The 19,822-nt window shown below is 43.8% G+C and overlaps 1 long non-coding RNA gene across 1 annotated transcript; it reads right to left on the reverse strand.

Moving 5' to 3' along the window:
- Positions 1–408: 408 nt before the first annotated feature.
- LOC119356421 lies at positions 409–3,605 on the reverse strand. Its single transcript, XR_005171938.1, has 2 exons — positions 3,191–3,605; positions 409–3,112 (listed from the first exon to the last, which is right to left on the reverse strand). It is a non-coding gene; the product is annotated as an uncharacterized LOC119356421 (long non-coding RNA).
- Between the last annotated feature and the right edge of the window lie 16,217 nt (positions 3,606–19,822).

Consider the following 19,822-nt stretch of genomic DNA (forward strand, 5'->3'; position numbering starts at 1 on the left):
TTTTCTATCTAGTATGACTACCTATCAACGGAGGATCCTTATAAGCTTCACCTCTAAGTCGCCTATCATAAGGTCAGCTCCAACGTGGATCACCAAAACGCCCTAAATATCTGAATGTGCCTCTGTAGACACTTTTAACCATCCAATGAGTCCAACTACTATCAGGTATGTAAAAAAGGTCTGCTGCCCCATATGAGTTCCTTGCAGTAAAAAGTAGCATGCATCCTCAAAACAAAAGTAAAAATACATGCAGCAACTTTGCTATGATTTCAGACAACTCTTTTAAAATTTGAAATAACTAGTGTCATGCATTAAAAGAGGGGTTGCTGCCCCATAAGCTCCTTGCAGTAATATCAGGCAACCCTTGTGCGAAAAAAAGAACCACAAAAACAACAAGTAGAGACAACATATATAGGTGGCATTAATGCATATATATTCTCTAACATAGGCAACTTTAGTGTGATTCATGGACAACTATTAAAAAAGCAAAAATGTGTTCCAGGCATTTTTATGCACAAGAAGCTCCATATATATTCTGATGCAACTTAATCTACTAATACAATTTTTTTTTAGAATTACTTCCTATCCACCTCTCTTCGCCCGTTCCGGTTGCTTTCCTTCTTCATCTTCATCGTTTCATCAAAAAAAATCTGAAAAAACCATGTGTACCTCATGTCGATCCAGCATTTCACCCTGTGAAGCATCAGGTTGAGCAGCCCTTTTGCTTGTAACTCTATAAAAAACACAAAAATGCAAAATTGTTCTAGCAAAAAAACAAGCAACTGCCCTAGCAAAACCAAGCAATTGTCCTAGCAAAACCAAACAACTCCCCTAGCATCTATTTTAGGTAGAGGAAAAAAATGTATGAGCAACTTGAATAACCTTTTATGAAAAGAATGTCCTAGCAAAACCAAGCAACTCCCCTCTCATCCACCTTCTCGTATGTTGTAGCAGAAGATCAAAGCAACTCAATTACAAAGACACGCAAAAAGTGGGAAACTGTTGTAGCAGAAACAAGCAGATGTCCCTGGCACTACTACATAGATTGTCTATTTTAGGCAAAAAAAACATATGAGTAAGTTCAATAACCTTTGTGGACAACTATAACTTCTCATCGGTTCTAGCAAAAATCCAAACAACTCAACTACAAAAGGACACAAAATGCAAAAATTGTTCTAGCAAGAAAAACAAGCAACTACCCTAGCAAAACCAAGCAATTGTCCTAGAAAAATCAAGCAACTGCCCTAGGCGGTGGTGTGCTTCGCACGGAGCGCGTCGACGGAAGGAGGATCGGGACGATAGCCATGCAAATCAATCATCGCGTCAGTTATAGGACATCAGGAACTACTTCATAGATGTATCTTCTCAATCTGTATGCGTATTCAAATCTGAGATGATAATCTAAAAAACTTACAGCAAACAATCCAAGCAACTCGAAACAGAAAAGTGTGAAATTGTCCTAGCAAAACCAGGTAACTGTCCCTAGCATTACTACTTAGATTATCTACTACTTTAGGGAGAAAAAAACGTGTGAGAAACTTGAATAACCTTTGTGGAAAACTATCTGACCCCCCTCCCCATGCAACTTCTCATCTAGCCTAGCAAAAATCCAAGCAACTCGATTAAAAAACACAAAAATGCAAAACTGTTCTAGTAAAAAGGAAGCAACTGTCCTACGAAAACCAAGCAACTGCATTACAAGAGGCAAAAATGCAACAAAAATGAATCCGAGCAACTGCCCCAACAAAACTAAGCAACTGCGGTACACACACAAAATGCAACTCTTTTAACGAAATCGAAGTAACCATTCTATCCTTGAGTGGAAAGTGCCTTCTAAATCCAATGCTGCCCAACCCCCTTCGATCCCCATATCAGGCGTGACGCCGTCACAAGAGAAGCCACTCAGTGGAGTACAAAATCCGCACCCCCCCCCCCTGTTTCCAGGCCCTATAGATTTAGTAAAAATTAAAGCAACCTTTCGTTTAGTTCCAGGCAACCCATATTATAAACTTGAGCAACTACACATGCTTTGAAGCAACAAGTTGCACAAAAAATGAGTTTATGACATTGAAATCAGTTGTATCTCATGCAAAATCAACACCAAAACCCCCTGAGTTGCATGGAGCACATTAATTTCATTTTATAAAAAAATAGTGGCAATCTAATTCTATATGTAGGCAAAATCCACTTATCTCTGAATCTAGCCCATCATTCATCTTGCAAAAACAGTGGCAGTTCAGGAATGAATTATCAATTGGATGAACAAACGGTACTCCTACTGAATTATGCTGTCATCAATCAAGAGACAGAGCAGAGCATATGATAGACTTATACTTGTATATGTTGATTTATTCTGCCCACCAAGTTCTCTCAAACGTGATCCTTCTAAACAAAAATGATAACACATGATCTCGTGTGCAAAAGTAAAAAAAATGCAACAACTTTGCCTGTGATTTCAAGCAACTGATGCAAAAATTTGAAGCAACTAGTGGCAGGCACTAAAAAAGGACCAAAATTGACTAGATCATGTAGGAGTTCGTAGCAGGTTAGATAGAACAAGCTGGAGAAGATGGAGAAGCAAGGGGGTTGGGGAATTGGAACTCTAGGCAACTCATGCTAAAAAGTGAGGCAGCTAGAATGCAAAAAAACAAAAAAAATCCTGGTCGTAAAAATCAGTACAATCTCCAAGCAAAAACACTGATTCCATTTTCTAGAAGTAGTCACACATAGATAGATAGATATATGAACACCTTGCATCAATCGGCTTAATCAGTAGACAATAATTAATCATGTTCATTTTGCTAGATATATGTATCCATCCAACCAACTAACCCATGTGGACACTTGAGGAGAAACTAGTACATAATTGAGCAAGACACGAACGAAACAGGTCTCCTCACTCCCCTCTTCTTCTAGATAAACTGAAACTAGTATACACATCTAGCAGGCTAAACTCACACTTGAGGATCTAGCAGCAACACATATAACCTGAGCAGAGAGTTGAGGAAGTGAGCAGGGATGAGGAAAAAGAGAGACGAACCTGGGCTGCTGCTGATGGATCTCCTCCTTCCCAGGTGAGAAGGATGGCTGTAGCGATCTGCTGCCATGCGTGCTGGATACAGAGAGAATCCAAGGTGAGGGCTGCCAAATCCAAGCGAACAGAGGGTGTGAGGGGGGAGAGGCGGGGTACCTTGACTTGTTCCATGGCACTAGGGTCGAGGCAGAGGAACATCCATGGCGGGTGGCCAATCACGGTGATGGACCAACCCTTGGTGTCAGCAGACCACACGACGGCGCGGCTGAAGCCTTACCTAAGCACTAAGCCGCTCTCCGGCGTGAGCTCCGTGGCCCCTTCCTCGACGAGGATGCGGCAGCTGGCCGACCCCGCTCCAGCTAGAAGAAAGACGAGGGGAGGAGACGATGGCGCTGCTGCTCCGGTTACCCGCCGACCGGCTCGCCTAGTTCCTCCAGTCCGTCGCCTCTCCCTTGACACCCCGGGCTACGACACCGGCGGCGGCTGTGGCCCTCGATCTGGTTCTTCGCCACCACCGGGTTGAGACGAGGAAAGGGGATTAAGATAAGGCGTTCTTTTCTGGAGAGAGATAGTGGATGGGTAGCGGTGTTTTTTTCAGCGACGAGGGTACGTGGGGCTTTTGTCCGGTAGCGCATGCGCTCGAGACAGCAATCCAGCGCAACTGCGCGATTCAAAATTCGGGTTTAAAAAATTGCACGTGTGTAGAAAACTAATCAATGTTTTATGCCAAAAATAAGAAAGAAAAACTTTTTTTTTACTATTTTTGGGTTCAACCGTGAATGGCAAGAGCATTTAAGCTCGCGGTCAGAATGTCATTTTTGATGATATTACTAGAAAACTAGATAACACTCCACGCGTGGCTGAGGAAATTTATAGCAATGAAATTATCAGGCAGAAATAGAAGGTTGGGAAGGAGTACGCCTGGTTAGAATAAATTAGAATAAATAGGACGAGAATAATACTGCACCACATTTGATTATATGAATGGTAGCAAACCTAGAGGTAAATGAAGGGTGGATTCATAATATGTTATCTTGTGATATTCCAGTTCAATTATTCACTGCTGAAAAAAAAACGATGATGTAGAGGGCTTGCATGCAGGGCGGAGAAAGGAATAAAAGTAGGTAGGGGAAAAGATTGATAGACACTTTTCTCGGGAGATGCGTATAAACTAAAGCTATATCATAAAAAAACAATCACACAAGCATGCGTATAGTGTTTAAGAAGGAAAATGTTATTTTCTTATATGATAATTGCATAGCAAACCTAATTAGGACAAGTTCATGACAAAGTAAAATTAAATTAACCATTTAAGTCACAATGATTTGAGAAATATACCAATAAGTCATTTATGATTGTCGGTGTCAAAACCGGCGGATCTCGGGTAGGGGGTCCCGAACTGTGCGTCTAGGCCGGATGGTAACAGGAGGCAAGTGACACGAAGTTTTACCCAGGTTTGGGCCTTCTTAATGAAGGTAAAACCCTACGTCCTGCTTGATTAATATTGATGATATGGGTGTTACAAGAATAGATCTATCACGAGATCAGAGAGGCTAAACCCTAGAAGCTAGGCTATGGTATGATTATATGTTGTGATTGTTGTCCTACGGACTAAAACCCTTCGGTTTATATAGACACCGGAGAGAGTTAGGGTTACACAAGGTCGGTTACAAAAGGAGGAGATATCCATATACGTATTGCCTAGCTTGCCTTCCACGCCAGGTAGAGTCCCATCCGGACACGAGACGAAGTCTTCAATCTTGTATCTTCATAGTCTAACAGTCCGGCCAATGGAGATAGTCCAGCTGTCCGGAGAGCCCCTAATCCAGGACTCCCTTAGTAGCCCCTGAACCAGGCTTCAATGACGATGAGTCCGGCGCGCAGTTGTCTTCGACATTGCAAGGCGGGTTCCTTCTCCAAATTATGTGTACCTGTCGAAATAATGTCCGGTTCCTTGTGATGGTTTGTACTCCTTGGCTTCTACGCCCAATAATGGTCACTTTCCACGTGTCGAGCGAATGTGAAGAGCCAGGGTGTTTTCACATTTACCCCCCTAGCTATGTAAATGAGCCGCCTATTTAAAAAGACGAGGATTCAGATCCAAATCACATCATCCTCCCTTGTCGAGTCTTCATCGGAGCGTACCCGACAGAGATCCATTCCACCATGGCCGGTCGACGCAGCTCCTCCTCTCGCACCCCTAGTTCCAAGCCTGGAGATTGGGAGAGATGTTCCATCCCGCACAGCAAATTGGTGATGCTTCAGTCCAAGGGATTTCTTCACCCAGCGTACCTGGTCCCGGTTCGAGCCGGGCTTGCCACCTATAATGACGGAGAGCAAGCGGAGAGCCGTCCCAATCCCTCCAAGGGAGAGCGGGTATGCCCTGTCCCTTATCTGGTAAGAGGGCTCGGATTCCCAATTCATCCATTTCTCTGGGGGCTTCTGGAGTTCTATGGCCTCCAGCTGCACAACCTTACGCCTGCCTCCCTGCTGCATATCGCGGGATTCGTAGCCCTTTGCGAGTTATTTTTGGGCTGTGAGGCTCATTTCGCTCTGTGGAAGAAGTTGTTCTGCCTTGTGCCCCGTTCTAAGAAGGGATCAATATATCAAGTGGGCAAAGCCGAAGTGTGGCGTATTGCTGGGACCGGATACCTATCCGGGACCCCGAAGAAGACGTCCGAAGACTGGCCTTCAGAATGGTTTATATAGAAGATGTCCCCCTTCCAGACCCTATTGGGATCGGCCTTCCTGAGTTTGACAACGCCCCTTTGAAGAAGCGCCGGAGCTGGCGTCCACGGAGCCCCCTGAAGGAAGACGACCGGGACATTCTTTATCTGATGAGCCGGATAAGCTCTTTAGCTCGATCCGAATTGACCATGATCGAGGTCATGGCTATATGCATTATGCGGGGGGGTGCAGCCGCTCCAGTATAGAGGCCACCCCATGTGGGATTTCAACGGGGAGGATGACGCCACCCGCTACGACCGCAAAGTGTCGGGATCGGCTGCTGATCTAATAAAGATCTTGTCCACTTTGTACAAGGGAGAAGAGGAGGAATTCCTCCGTGTCAACCCGCAGGGCGGATTCTCTATGTACAATCCTCCGAGCTGGGTAAGCGAAGACTTTTTCTCGCCCATCCGTTTCGTATTCCTGTAGTTTAAGTATTCATTCTGGCGATTTCATCGTAGGAGCTGTGCTAGGCAGTAAAGGAGATAAACAGCCCTCCTCCACAGCCCGAGGACCCTCGACGGTCCCTTGACCCGGTCCGGACATATCCGTGGAGCTGATCGACGGGTTTTTTTACCAAGGGAGTAATGACAATACCTTGGTGGCCATTAAAGCCGATTACCCTGGGCTAGTTCCAGCCTCACAGGTGACTAAGACCGAAGTCCCAGCACTTAAAAAGGGATCCATCCTTGTGCTCTCTCTTTTTTTATTGCCGTATAACAGCCGTGTCTTGCAGGGGAGGTCCTCGGGGCAGAAGGCCGAGCCTGTGGCAACTAGCCAATAAGGGGCCGCTAGGCCAGGCAGGCTGAAAAGATATGTAGTCCGGATTGAGGCACCGGCGCAGCGGTATGGTGCGCCGTCTTTATTGCAAGACATTAGTTACAGAGGCATATTAACGTCCATGCCTTCCTTTCAGGAAAAAGAGCGCTCGCCGGACTATGCCCGAAGAGGCTACCAATCGCGCCTCCACAAGCCAGGCTCCAAGGCCGGACTCAGAGGTGGGAACGAGTACAAGGCGTGCGCCGGGTGCTCCTCCGACAGAGGATACGAATAGACTATCCGCCACCCATTCCGAGGTGGAAAGTGCCATGAACCACAGGCGTCGCCGGACTGTTCTTCATGACGCTTGTTTCTCCCAAGAGGCATTGGATGCCTTCAACTCGGGAGACGCGCACCTCCGTGCCGCTCAAAATGGTCTAGCCAGAGCCACGGAGCAGTATGTAAAAGACATACGGGTGAGAAAATTTGATGATTATATATATCAGTAGCCCCTGAGACTTGAAACAGTTAGGATAACTGATTTAAGGATCATTTGTAATGTAGGTTCTTACAGAAAAGAATACTCAACTGTCCCAGGAGCTGGAAGAGTGCAAAGCCCAACTGAAGGAAATATGCCCTAGAGGCAATAATATAGTTATTATTTATTTCCTTATTTCATGATAAATGTTTATTATTCATGCTAGAATAGTATTAACCGAAAACATAATACATGTGTGAATACATAGACAAACAGAGTGTCACTAGTATGCCTCTACTTGACTAGCTCGTTAATTGAAGATGGTTATGTTTCCTAACCATAAACAAAAGAGTTGTTATTTGATTAACGGGATCACATAATTAGGAGAATGATGTGATTGACATGACCCATTCCATTAGCTTAGCACCCGATCGTTTAGTATGTTGCTATTGCTTTCTTCATGACTTATACATGTTCCTATGACTATGAGATTATGCAACTCCCGTTTACCGGAGGAACACTTTGTGTGCTACCAAACGTCACAACGTAACTGGGTGATTATAAAGGAGCTCTACAGGTGTCTCCAAAGGTACATGTTGGGTTGGCGTATTTCGAGATTAAGATTTGTCACTCCGATTGTCGGAGAGGTATCTCTGGGCCCTCTCGGTAATGCACATCACATAAGCCTTGCAAGCATTGCAACTAATGAGTTAGTTGCGAGATGATGTATTACGGAACGAGTAAAGAGACTTGCCGGTAACGAGATTGAACTAGGTATTGAGATACCGACGATCGAATCTCGGGCAAGTAACATACCGATGACAAAGGGAACAACATATGTTGTTATGCGGTCTGACCGATAAAGATCTTCGTAGGATATGTAGGAGCCAATATGAGCATCCAGGTTCCGCTATTGGTTATTGATCGGAGATGTGTCTCGGTCATGTCTACATTGTTCTTGAACCCGTAGGGTCCGCACGCTTAAGGTTTCGATGTCAGTTATATTATGAGTTTATGAGTTTTGATGTACCGAAGGAGTTCGGAGTCCCGGATGAGATCGGGGACATGACGAGGAGTCTCGAAATGGTCGAGACGTAAAGATCGATATATTGGACGACTATATTCGGACATCGGAAAGGTTCCGAGTGATTCGGGTATTTTCAGAGGTACCGGGGAGTTACGGGAATACGAGGAAGAAGCAATGGGCCTTAATGGGACTTAGTGGGAAGGACCAGGAGGTGGCGCGCGCCCCTCCCAAGCCCAGTCCGAATTGGACAAGGGATTTGGGGCGCGGCCCCTCTCTCCCTTCCTTTCCCTCTTCCCCCCTTTCCCCCCTTCTCCTAGTTGGACTAGGAAAGGTGGAAACCTACTCCAACTAGGAGTAGGAATCCTACTCCTCCATGACGCGCCCACAAGGGCCGGCCCGCCTCCCCCTTGCTCCTTTATATACGGGGGCAGGGGGCACCCCATAGACACACAAGTTGATCCGTGTGATCATATTCTTAACCGTGTGCGGTGCCCCCTTCCACCATAGTACTCAATAATATTGTAGCGGTGCTTAGGCGAAGCCCTGCGACGGTAGTACATCAAGATCGTCACCATGTCGTCGTGCTGACGGAACTCTTCCCCGACACTTTACTGGATCCGAGTCCGGGGATCGTCATCGAGCTGAATGTGTGCTAGAACTCGGAGGTGCCGTAGTTTCGGTACTTGATCGGTCGGGCCGTGAAGACATACGACTATATCAACCGCGTTGTGCTAACGCTTCCGCTGTCGGTCTACAAGGGTACGTAGATCACACTCTCCCCTCTCGTTGTTATGCATCACCATGATCTTGCGTGTGCGTAGGAAATTTTTGAAATTACCACGTTCTCCAAAAGTGGCATCCGAGCCTAGGTTTTATGTGTTGATGTTATATGCACGAGTAGAACACAAGTGAGTTGTGGGAGATATAAGTCATACTGCTTACCAGCATGTCATACTTTGGTTCGGCGGTATTGTTGGACGAAGTGGCCCGGACCGACATTGCGCGTACGCTTACGCGAGACCGGTTCTCCCGACGTGCTTTGCACAAAGGTGGATAGCGGGTGACAGTTTCTCCAACTTTAGTTGAACCAAGTGTGGCTACGCCCGGTCCTTGCGAAGGTTAAAACAACACCAACTTGACAAACTATCGTTGTGGTTTTGATGCGTAGGTAAGATTGGTTCTTGCTTAAGCCCGTAGCAGCCACGTAAAACTTGCAACAACAAAGTAGAGGACGTCTAACTTGTTTTTGCAGGGCATGTTGTGATGTTATATGGTCAAGACATGATGCTAAATTTTATTATATGAGATGATCATGTTTTGTAACCGAGTTATCGGCAACTGGCAGGAGCCATATGGTTGTCGCTTTATTGTATGCAATGCAATCGCGCTGTAATGCTTTACTTTATCACTAAGCGATAGCGATAGTCGTGGAAGCATAAAATTGGCGAGACGACAACGATGCTACGATGGAGATCAAGGTGTCGTGACGGTGACGATGGTGATCACGACGGTGCTTCGAAGATGGAGATCACAAGCACAAGATGATGATGGCCATATCATATCACTTATATTGATTGCATGTGATGTTTATCTTTTATACATCTTATCTTGCTTTGATTGACGGTAGCATTATAAGATGATCTCTCACTAATTATCAAGAAGTGTTCTCCCTGAGTATGCACCGTTGCGAAAGTTCTTCGTGCTGAGACACCAGGTGATGATCGGGTGTGATAGGCTCTACGTTCAAATACAACGGGTGCAAAACAGTTGCACACGCGGAATACTCAGGTTATACTTGACGAGCCAAGTATATACAGATATGGCCTCGGAACACGGAGACCGAAAGGTCAAGCGTGAATCATGTAGTAGATATGATCAACATAGTGATGTTCACCAATGAAACTACTCCATCTCACGTGATGATCGGACATGGTTTAGTTGATTTGGATCACGTGATCACTTAGAGGATTAGAGGGATGTCTATCTAAGTGGAAGTTCTTAAGTAATATGATTAACTGAACTTAAATTTATCATGAACTTAGTCCTGGTAGTATTTTGCAAATCATGTTATAGATCAATAGCTCGCATTGTTGCTTCCCTGTGTTTATTTTGATATGTTCCTAGAGAAAATTGTGTTGAAAGATGTTAGTAGCAATGATGCGGATTGGATCCGTGATCTGAGGTTTATCCTCATTGCTACACAGAAGAATTATGTCCTTGATGCACCGCTAGGTGACAGACCTATTGCAGGAGCAGATGCAGACGTTATGAACATTTGGCTAGCTCAATATGATGACTACTTAATAGTTTAGTGCACCATGCTTAAACGGCTTTGAATCGGGACTTCAAAAGACGTTTTGAACGTCATGGACCATATGAGATGTTCCAGGAGTTGAAGTTAATATTTCAAGCAAATACCCGAGTTGAGAGATATGAAGTCTCCAACAAGTTCTATAGCCAAAAGATGGAGGAGAATCGCTCAACTAGTGAGCATGTGCTCAGATTGTCTGGGTACTACAATCACTTGAATCAAGTGGGAGTTAATCTTCCAGATAAGATAGTGATTGACAGAATTCTCTAGTCACCATCACCAAGTTAGTAGAACTTCGTGATGAACTATAGTATGCAAGGGATGACGAAAACGACTCCCGAGCTTTTCATGATGATGAAATCGATGAAGGTAGAAATCAAGAAAGAGCATCAAGTGTTGATGGTAGACAAGACCACTAGTTTCAATAAAAGGGCAAAGGGAAGAAGGGGAACTTCAAGAAGAACGGCAAGCAAGTTGCTGCTCAAGTGAAGAAGCCCAAGTCTGGTCCTAAGCCTGAGACTAAGTGCTTCTACTGAAAAGGGACTGGTCACTGGAAGCGGAACTGCCCCAAGTATTTGGCGGATAAGAAGGATGGCAAAGTGAACAAAGGTATATTTGATATACAGATTATTAATGTGTATTTTACTAGTGTTCGTAGCAACCCCTTGGTATTTGATACTGGTTCAGTTGCTAAGAGTAGTAACTCGAAACGGGAGTTGCAGAATGAATAGAAACTAGTTAAGGGTGAAGTGACGATGTGTGTTGGAAGTAGTTCCAAGATTGATATGATCATCATCGCACACTCCCTATACTTTTGGGATTAGTGTTGAACCTAAATAAGTGTTATTTGGTGTTTGCGTTAAGCATGAATATGATTTGATCATGTTTATTGCAATACGGTTATTCATTTAAGTTAGAGAATAATTGTTGTTCTGTTTACATGAATAAAACCTTATATGGTTACACACCCAATGAAAATGGTTCATTGGATCTCGATCGTAGTGATACACATATTCATAATATTGAAGACAAAAGATACAATGTTAATAATGATAGTGCAACTTATTTGTGGCACTGCCGTTTAGGTCATATTGGTGTAAAGCGCATGAAGAAACTCCATGCTGATGGGATTTTGGAATCACTTGATTATGAATCACTTGATGCTTGCGAACCATGCCTTATGGGCAAGATGACTAAAACTCTGTTCTCCGGAACAATGGAGCGAGCAACTGACTTATTGGAAATAATGCATACTGATGTATGTGATCCAATGACTGTTGAGGCTCGCGGCGGGTATCGTTATTTTCTGACCTTCACAGATGATTTGAGCAGATATGGGTATATCTACTTGATGAAACACAAGTCTGAAACATTTGAAAAGTTCAAAGAATTTCAGAGTGAAGTGGAGAATCATCGTAACAAAAATAAAAAGTTTCTACGATATGATCGCAGAAGTAAAATATTTAAGTTACGAGTTTGGCCTTAAGTTAAAAACAATGTGAAATAGTTTCACTACTCACGCCACCTGGAACACCACAACATAATGGTGTGTCTAAACGTCATAACCGTACTTTATTCAATATGGTGCGAACTATGATGTCTTACCAATCTACCACTATCGTTTTGGGATTATGCATTAGAGACAGCTGCATTCACGTTAAATAGGGCACCATCTAAATCCGTTGAGATGACACCGTATGAACTATGGTTTGACAAGAAACCTAAGCTGTCGTTTCTTAAAGTTTGAGGTTGCAATGCTTATGTGAAAAAGTTTCAACCTGATAAGCTCAAACTCAAATCGGAGAAGTGCGTCTTCATAGGATACCCAAAAGAAAAATGTTGGGTACACCTTCTATCACAGATCCGAAGGCAAGATGTTCGTTGCTGAGAATGGAACCTTTCTAGAGAAGGAGTTTCTCTCGAAAGAAGTGAGTGGGAGGAAAGTAGAACTTGATAAGGTAATTGTACCTTCTCCCTTATTGGAAAGTAGTTCATCATAGAAATCTGTTCCTGTGACTACTACACCAATTAGTGAGGAAGCTAATGATAATGATCATGTAACTTCAGATCAAGTTACTACCGAATCTCGTAGGTTAACCAGAGTGAGACCCGCACCAGAGTGGTACCGTAATCCTGTTCTGGAAGTCATGTTACTAGACCATGACGAACTTGCAAACTATGAGGAAGCGATGATGAGCCCAGATTCCGCGAAATGGTTTGAGGCCATGAAATCTGAGATATGATCCATGTATGAGAACAAAGTATGGACTTTGATGGATTTGCCCGATGATCGGCAAGCCATAGAAAAAATGGATCTTCAAGAGGAAGACGGACGCTGATAGTAGTGTTACTATCTACAAAGCTAGACTTATCGAATTTTTTTTTTGACAAAGTTCAAGGTGTTGACTACGATGAAATTTTTCTCACTCGTAGCGATGCTTAAGTCTGTCCAAATAATGTTAGCAATTGCCGCAATTTTATGAAATCTGGCAAATGGATAAACAAAACTACATTCCTTAATGGATTTAAAGAAGAGTTGTATATGATACAACCAGAAGGTTTTGTCAATCCTAAAGGTGCTAACAAAATATGCAAGCTCCAGCGATCCATCTATGAACTGGTGCAAGCATCTCGGAGTTGGAATATACGCTTTGATAAGTTGATCAAAGCATATAGTTTTATACAGACTTGTGATGAAGCCTGTATTTACAAGAAAGTGAGTGGGAGCACTACAGCATTTCTGATAAGTATATGTGTATGACATATTGTTGATCGGAAATAATGTAGAATTATTCTGCAAAGCATAAAGGAGTGTTTGAAAGGATTTTTTTCAAAGAAAACCTCGGTGAAGCTGCTTACATATTGAGCATGAAGATCTATAGAGATAGATCAAGACGCTTGATAAGTTTTTTCAATGAGTACATACCTTGACAAGATTTTGAAGTAGTTCAAAATGGAACAGTCAAAGAAAGAATTCTTGCCTGTGTTACAAGGTGTGAAGTTGAGTAAGACTCAAAGCCTGACCATGGCAAAAAATAGAATGAGAATGAAAGTCATTCCCTATTCCTTGGCCATAGGTTCTATAAAGTATGCCATGCTGTGTACCAGACCAATTGTATACCCTACACTAATTTTGGCAAGGGAGTACAATAGTGATCTAGGAGTAGATCACTGGACAGCGGTCAAAATTATCCTTAGTGGAATAAGGATATGTTTCTCGATTATGGAGGTGACAAAAGGTTCGTCGTAAAAGGGTTACATCGATACAAGTTTTGGCACTGATCCGGATGACTCTTAGTCTTCATCTGGATACATATTGAAAGTGGGAGAAATTAGCTAAAGTAGCTCCGTGCAGAGTATTGTAGACATAGAAAATTGCAAAATACTTACGGATCTGAATATGGCAGACCCGTTGACTAAACTTCTCTCACAGGCAAAACATGATCACACCTTAGTACTCTTTGGGTGTTAATCACATAGCAATGTGAACTAGATTACTGACTCTAGTAAACCCTTTGGGTGTTGGTCACATATCGATGTGAACTATGGGTGTTAACCACATAAAGATGTGAACTATTGATGTTAGATCACATGGCGATGTGAACTAGATTATTGACTCTTGTGCAAGTGGGACACTGAAGGAAATATGCCCTAGAGGCAATAATAAAGTTATTATTTATTACCTTATTTCATGATAAATGTTTATTATTCATGCTAGAATTGTATTAACCGGAAACATAATACATGTGTGAATACATAGACAAACAGAGTGTCACTAGTATGCCTCTACTTGACTAGCTCGTTAATCGAAGATGGTTATGTTTCCTAACCATAAACAAAAGAGTTGTTATTTGATTAACGGGATCACATCATTAGGAGAATGATGTGATTGACATGACCCATTCCATTAGCTTAGCACCCGATCGTTTAGTATGTTGCTATTGCTTTCTTCATGACTTATACATGTTCCTATGACTATGAGATTATGCAACTCCCGTTTACCGGAGGAACACTTTGTGTGCTACCAAACGTCACAACGTAGCTGGGTGATTATAAAGGAGCTCTACAGGTGTCTCCAAAGGTACATGTTGGGTTGGCGTATTTCGAGATTAGGATTTGTCACTCCGATTGTCGGAGAGGTATCTCTGGGCCCTCTCGGTAATGCACATCACATAAGCCTTGCAAGCATTGCAACTAATGAGTTAGTTGCGAGATGATGTATTACAGAACGAGTAAAGAGACTTGCCGGTAACGAGATTGAACTAGGTATTGAGATACCGACGATCGAATCTCGGGCAAGTAACATACCGATGACAAAGGGAACAACGTATGTTGTTATGCGGTCTGACAGATAAAGATCTTCGTAGAATATGTAGGATCCAATATGAGCATCCAGGTTCCGCTATTGGTTATTGACCAGAGATGTGTCTCGGTCATGTCTACATTGTTCTCGAACCCGTAGGGTCCGCACGCTTAAGGTTTCAATGACAGTTATATTATGAGTTTATGAGTTTTGATGTACCGAAGGAGTTCGGAGTCCCGGATGAGATCGGGGACATGACGAGGAGTCTCGAAATGGCCGAGACGTAAAGATCGATATATTGGACGACTATATTCGGACATCGGAAAAGTTCCGAGTGATTCGGGTATTTTCGGAGGTACCGGGGAGTTACGGGAATACGAGGAAGAAGCAATGTGCCTTAATGGGCCTTAGTGGGAAGGACCAGGAGGTGTCGCGCGCCCCTCCCAAGCCCAGTCCGAATTGGACAAGGGATTTGGGGCGCGGCCCCTCTCTCCCTTCCTTCCCCTCTTCCCCCCCTTTCCCCCCTTCTCCTAGTTGGACTAGGAAAGGTGGAAACCTACTCCAACTAGGAGTAGGAATCCTACTCCTCCTTGACGCGCCCACAAGGGCCGGCCCGCCTCCCCCTTGCTCCTTTATATACGGGGGCAGGGGGCACGCCATAGACACACAAGTTGATCCGTGTGATCATATTTTTAACCGTGTGCGGTGCCCCCTTCCACCATAGTACTTGATAATATTGTAGCGGTGCTTAGGCGAAGCCCTGCGACGGTAGTATATCAAGATCGTCACCACGCCGTCGTGCTGACGGAACTCTTCCCCGACACTTTGCTGGATCGGAGTCCGGGGATCGTCATCGAGCTGAACGTGTGCTAGAACTCGGAGGTGCCGTAGTTTCGGTACTTGATCGGTCGAGCCGTGAAGACGTACGACTACATCAACCGCGTTGTGCTAACGCTTCCGTTGTCGGTCTACAAGGGTACTTAGATCACACTCTCCCCTTTCGTTGCTATGCATCACCATGATCTTGCGTGTGCGTAGGAATTTTTTGAAATTACCACGTTCCCCAACACCAACTCCAGGCCGCAATGGCCTCAGCAGGGGAGCCCAAAGAGACCCCCTCTGGTAACATATCCGTCAAATGATAAGTATCATATTAGAGTGCGGCTTTATATGCAGATTTGACGATAAAATTGCAGATGACGCTGGAGTGAATCCGGATAAGCAACAGCTCATACGCCAGCTGAAGGCCGGTGAGAGCGTGCTTACAAGGATGAGGCGGGAGAAGAATGATCTCTAGGATGCCAACACCAAGCTAGGCGTGGAACTAAAAGATGTTCGTGCCCAACTGTCGGACTCTGTTAAGGAGAATCGGTGGCTTCGACGCGGCATATTTAGTAAGTGCTTGAACGAACTTTGAAAAAGAGTTCGGCGAGGAAGCTGGCTGACAGAGTTATGTCTGTAGCTATGCTAATAGGCCGTCCTGTCGAGGAGATGCCTAGTTCAACGGGTGATCTTCTTTACGAGCTCGCACAGTTGCACGAACGAGTTCGGCAGGTGATGCAAGGTGTTGCCCAGGCCTTGTGGCCGTCCGTCTCCATACCCGAAGGCCTTGGAGAGCTTGCGGAAAAGCTGAAGGGAGCACGGCGGCGTTTCCGATTATGGAAGATATCGGCCTGCCGTCAGGGCGCAAGGGAAGCTTGGGCAATGGTGAAGACACGGTACACAAAGGCTGACCCGAACCTCATGGCCGAAGTCGGACCTGTGGGGCCTGATGGCAATGAGATCCCTGTGAATTTAGTGTACGGCCAAGTAGAATTGGCTGCAAAGTATTCCCAACAGGACTGTAGACTAGACAGCCTATTGGAGGGCATTGAAGAGGAATTCAACCAGTCAAATTGACTATGTAATTTTAAAGTGACATATATGATGTCTTCTAGCCGGATTGTAGATCGTTTGTCGTGGCGGACCTTTTTGCTTCAACCTCGGGACCCGACAGTCCGGAGTGTATCCGAATACCCTCTCGGTTATGTAAGAACCGGGGCATGCGTGGAGACAAGGCGTAGGGGTCATTAGTGCTTCATCAGACAAGTGTCCAACTAGTTATGTTATATTACATGGGTAGTAAGAAACATCTTCCAGAGAGAATAGTTCCGTTGAGGGTTCCTTTCCCTGGGTAGGCATGCCCTAAAGTGCATGTCCGTACTGCTACAAGAAGCGCAATGAAAACGTCTGGGGGCAGATATGGATAATAAATAAAAGTCATCTTTTGTTCACCGACTGAATATTCTCTTAAGAATGCTAGCTTTCGGCTTCACCCAGTCTGAGGTACACGTCCAGCTGACCTGACGGTAACAATCGCAGAGGTGCTCCCCTTATGCCCTAGCCGAATTAACGGGAACGTAGGGCATTTAAAGACATTATAACCGTGCACTTTTCCAGCCATCTCAGACTATTTGCCTTTATATCCGTCGGATCTTCAATTTTGGTCTTTCTTGATCGTCCGATTACCTCTGAACCCCGTGTACTCGCTTCCTTCGCTACGACTGAGTGCTATCCGTGATGGGCCGCTGCTCCCGTGACAATTTCGGTAGCCAGCTATGTAATCGGGCCTAATGGGCTTCAACCCAGCCAAAAAAAGATGCATCTACTCAACCGTCCTTTCAACCCTAAAAAAATGTACGCGGCCCCTTTCATTCACAGGGACACAGCCGTTGCCTGGCGGCAGATGATAGGGTGATGGCGACTGCATTGACGGATGCAATCGATGGCGCCTCATGGCCACTGCGCTTCAGGTCTGACTGACATAGGGCCCCTAGCCGGTCGATCGAACAGCGTCCTGGCAGGTGACGCCACTCGGAAGTGGACCGGGATGCGAACATCCGGCTATCGATTGAACTTCATTTGCCATTGATTCATTGAGGTGTTAATCAGGGCCGATTAATGGAAATTGATGAATGGGCTGAACTAAAGATTATTCCTGGTCAGTTATACATATGTTGATTCATGTTTTGCCTTTAATTTACGCACGCCCATATAATCTCCACCGCGTGATGTTCCTTCCCTGCTCCTCTCACTTATGCAACCATTCTCCTGTAGCCTTGGTTGATGGTTCCTTTCTACATCCCCTCTTCCCTGATCTTCATCAAATCCAATTTTAGAATTTATTTTGTTGATATTGTTCTTTCTACTCACAAACAGTGCAGCTTCGCCTGCGAATACGCTCCTCTGCAACACCTCTCCTCTGTTCAATTCTGTGTGCAGATTTCCCATGGTGCACCTTTCTGAAACAATTCCCTTTTGGAGTCAAATGTTTGAATCGCTTGAGCAGACCAGCACAAACCGCTTGTTGGTAGAGGCGGCACCGGGTATCATTCATGTGGACAGTGCAGAGCAGCATTGGTTCCACCATCTTGTACTCTCAGCACCCCACAAGGATTCACTCAGGTAAGAGCACCCTAGAGTTAAATCCTACTCCCTCCGTTTTAAAATAGATGACTCAATTTTGTATTAACTTTAGTATAAAATTAGTACAAAGTTGAGTCATCTATTTTAGAGCGGAGGGAGTATTTCTAGAGCGTTACAATATATTCTACTTTTCATTACCACTATTGTTTCCTAATTATTGCAAGTCCGTGATATTTGAGTGAAGAAAGGGACATATACTGTACAAATTTATTCCCATCACGAGCTGCTTGACATCTGATGCCAGTTTTCGTTGCTTATGTTCTTTGGCTATGGGGATGTACTAGCTTTTTGGTATCCTAGCATTGGAGTGAACTTTGCAAACGAGCTACTGCTGCTACTGGTGGAAATGTGTATGTTCCTTGGTGTTTCAGAAAGATGCTCCAGGTCTATGTAGGATTAAAAAAAATAGTACTTCGTTTCAAATAATTAGGCACTATACTCTAGATGAAATCACTCATGCAAGTGGAATTTATCATGTAGTTGATCAGAAATAGACGTCTTACACTCACAGATGTTTTGCAGCGGCTTGTAAGTGTGCGACGAGTGGAGGAATTCACCCATAAGGCATCAAAAATTGTGTATTCTCCCATCCTCTACTCACCGGTGTTCAGTGGTAGTATGCACACCTTCACCCCAGCCTGCTGCACTGTGACTCGATTCATGCAATCAATCTGACTCCATAGCTTCTGAAGTCAATAATGTCATGTTGATGTACTGTCAGGATTAAGTTGGATTAGTTAGGCACTTGACTATTCTGAGCAAGGTAATATATGAGGTTGCCTTTTCACAAGATACATTTACTAATATATGAAGTCAATATACGGGCTGAAACAATGATGATCTCACAAGATACATTTACTACAGAAAGATAATGTATTCAGAGAATGAGAGAATGCTGATTTGTGTTTTTGTTGCCTTTTCTTGCTCAGTTCAGTTAGTTCCTCCTATTCCATGTAAAAATGGCATAAATTTTTTTAAGCCCCAATGGAAAAGTATTGTAGTGCAATTGGAATTTGTATAAAGAAACTATTTTTTGTCCAAATTACATTCTTATGTTAGAAGATCTTATTATTTTGTTTATCATGGGACAATATGATATGTAATGTATTGTGTCTTCCTTTTGATGTAATAATCAATATTCTTGATCTTCTTTGAAACTATATGATTATACTTCTCCTACCCTGTGTCCCATCTGATGTATCCATAATTATATATTTTTGTGCTGTGTTTCTGGTGCCTATTTGAGGTCTGCAACTTCTCCAGTTCGTTGTATGCTTCAATACAATCTATTTTCCAAGTATTTACTGTGATGTTGCCGCTATATTATGTTTAATTACATGTTCGTATGCAACTGCATACAAGGTTGTATTCTTGAACCAAATTGTGCATAGCCATCATTTTTTTTACCATGGATAGGTTGGCTTAGGGCGCTGCAAAAATTTATATGTAAGTACGTTCCATGGAAGTTGTAATGTTGCCCGAAATGAAGGCTGGTTAAATACTAAGAGCTATAGGAACAACCAGATTCCTCCCTTTAGTTACAAACCATTATTTTCAAAAATAAAGAAAACACAAGCTATAGAAAAGCGTAATATTTCAAATCAATGCTTGCAAATCCACAAATTACGCTATATCCCTAACCAACTAATAGCCAAAATAGACGGGCGCAGCAACGCGCGTAACAATCGCAGAGGTGCTCCCCTTATGTCCTAGCCGAA

Source organism: Triticum dicoccoides, chromosome 2A, assembly GCF_002162155.2.
Source record: "Triticum dicoccoides isolate Atlit2015 ecotype Zavitan chromosome 2A, WEW_v2.0, whole genome shotgun sequence".
Classification (NCBI taxonomy): domain Eukaryota; kingdom Viridiplantae; phylum Streptophyta; class Magnoliopsida; order Poales; family Poaceae; genus Triticum; species Triticum dicoccoides.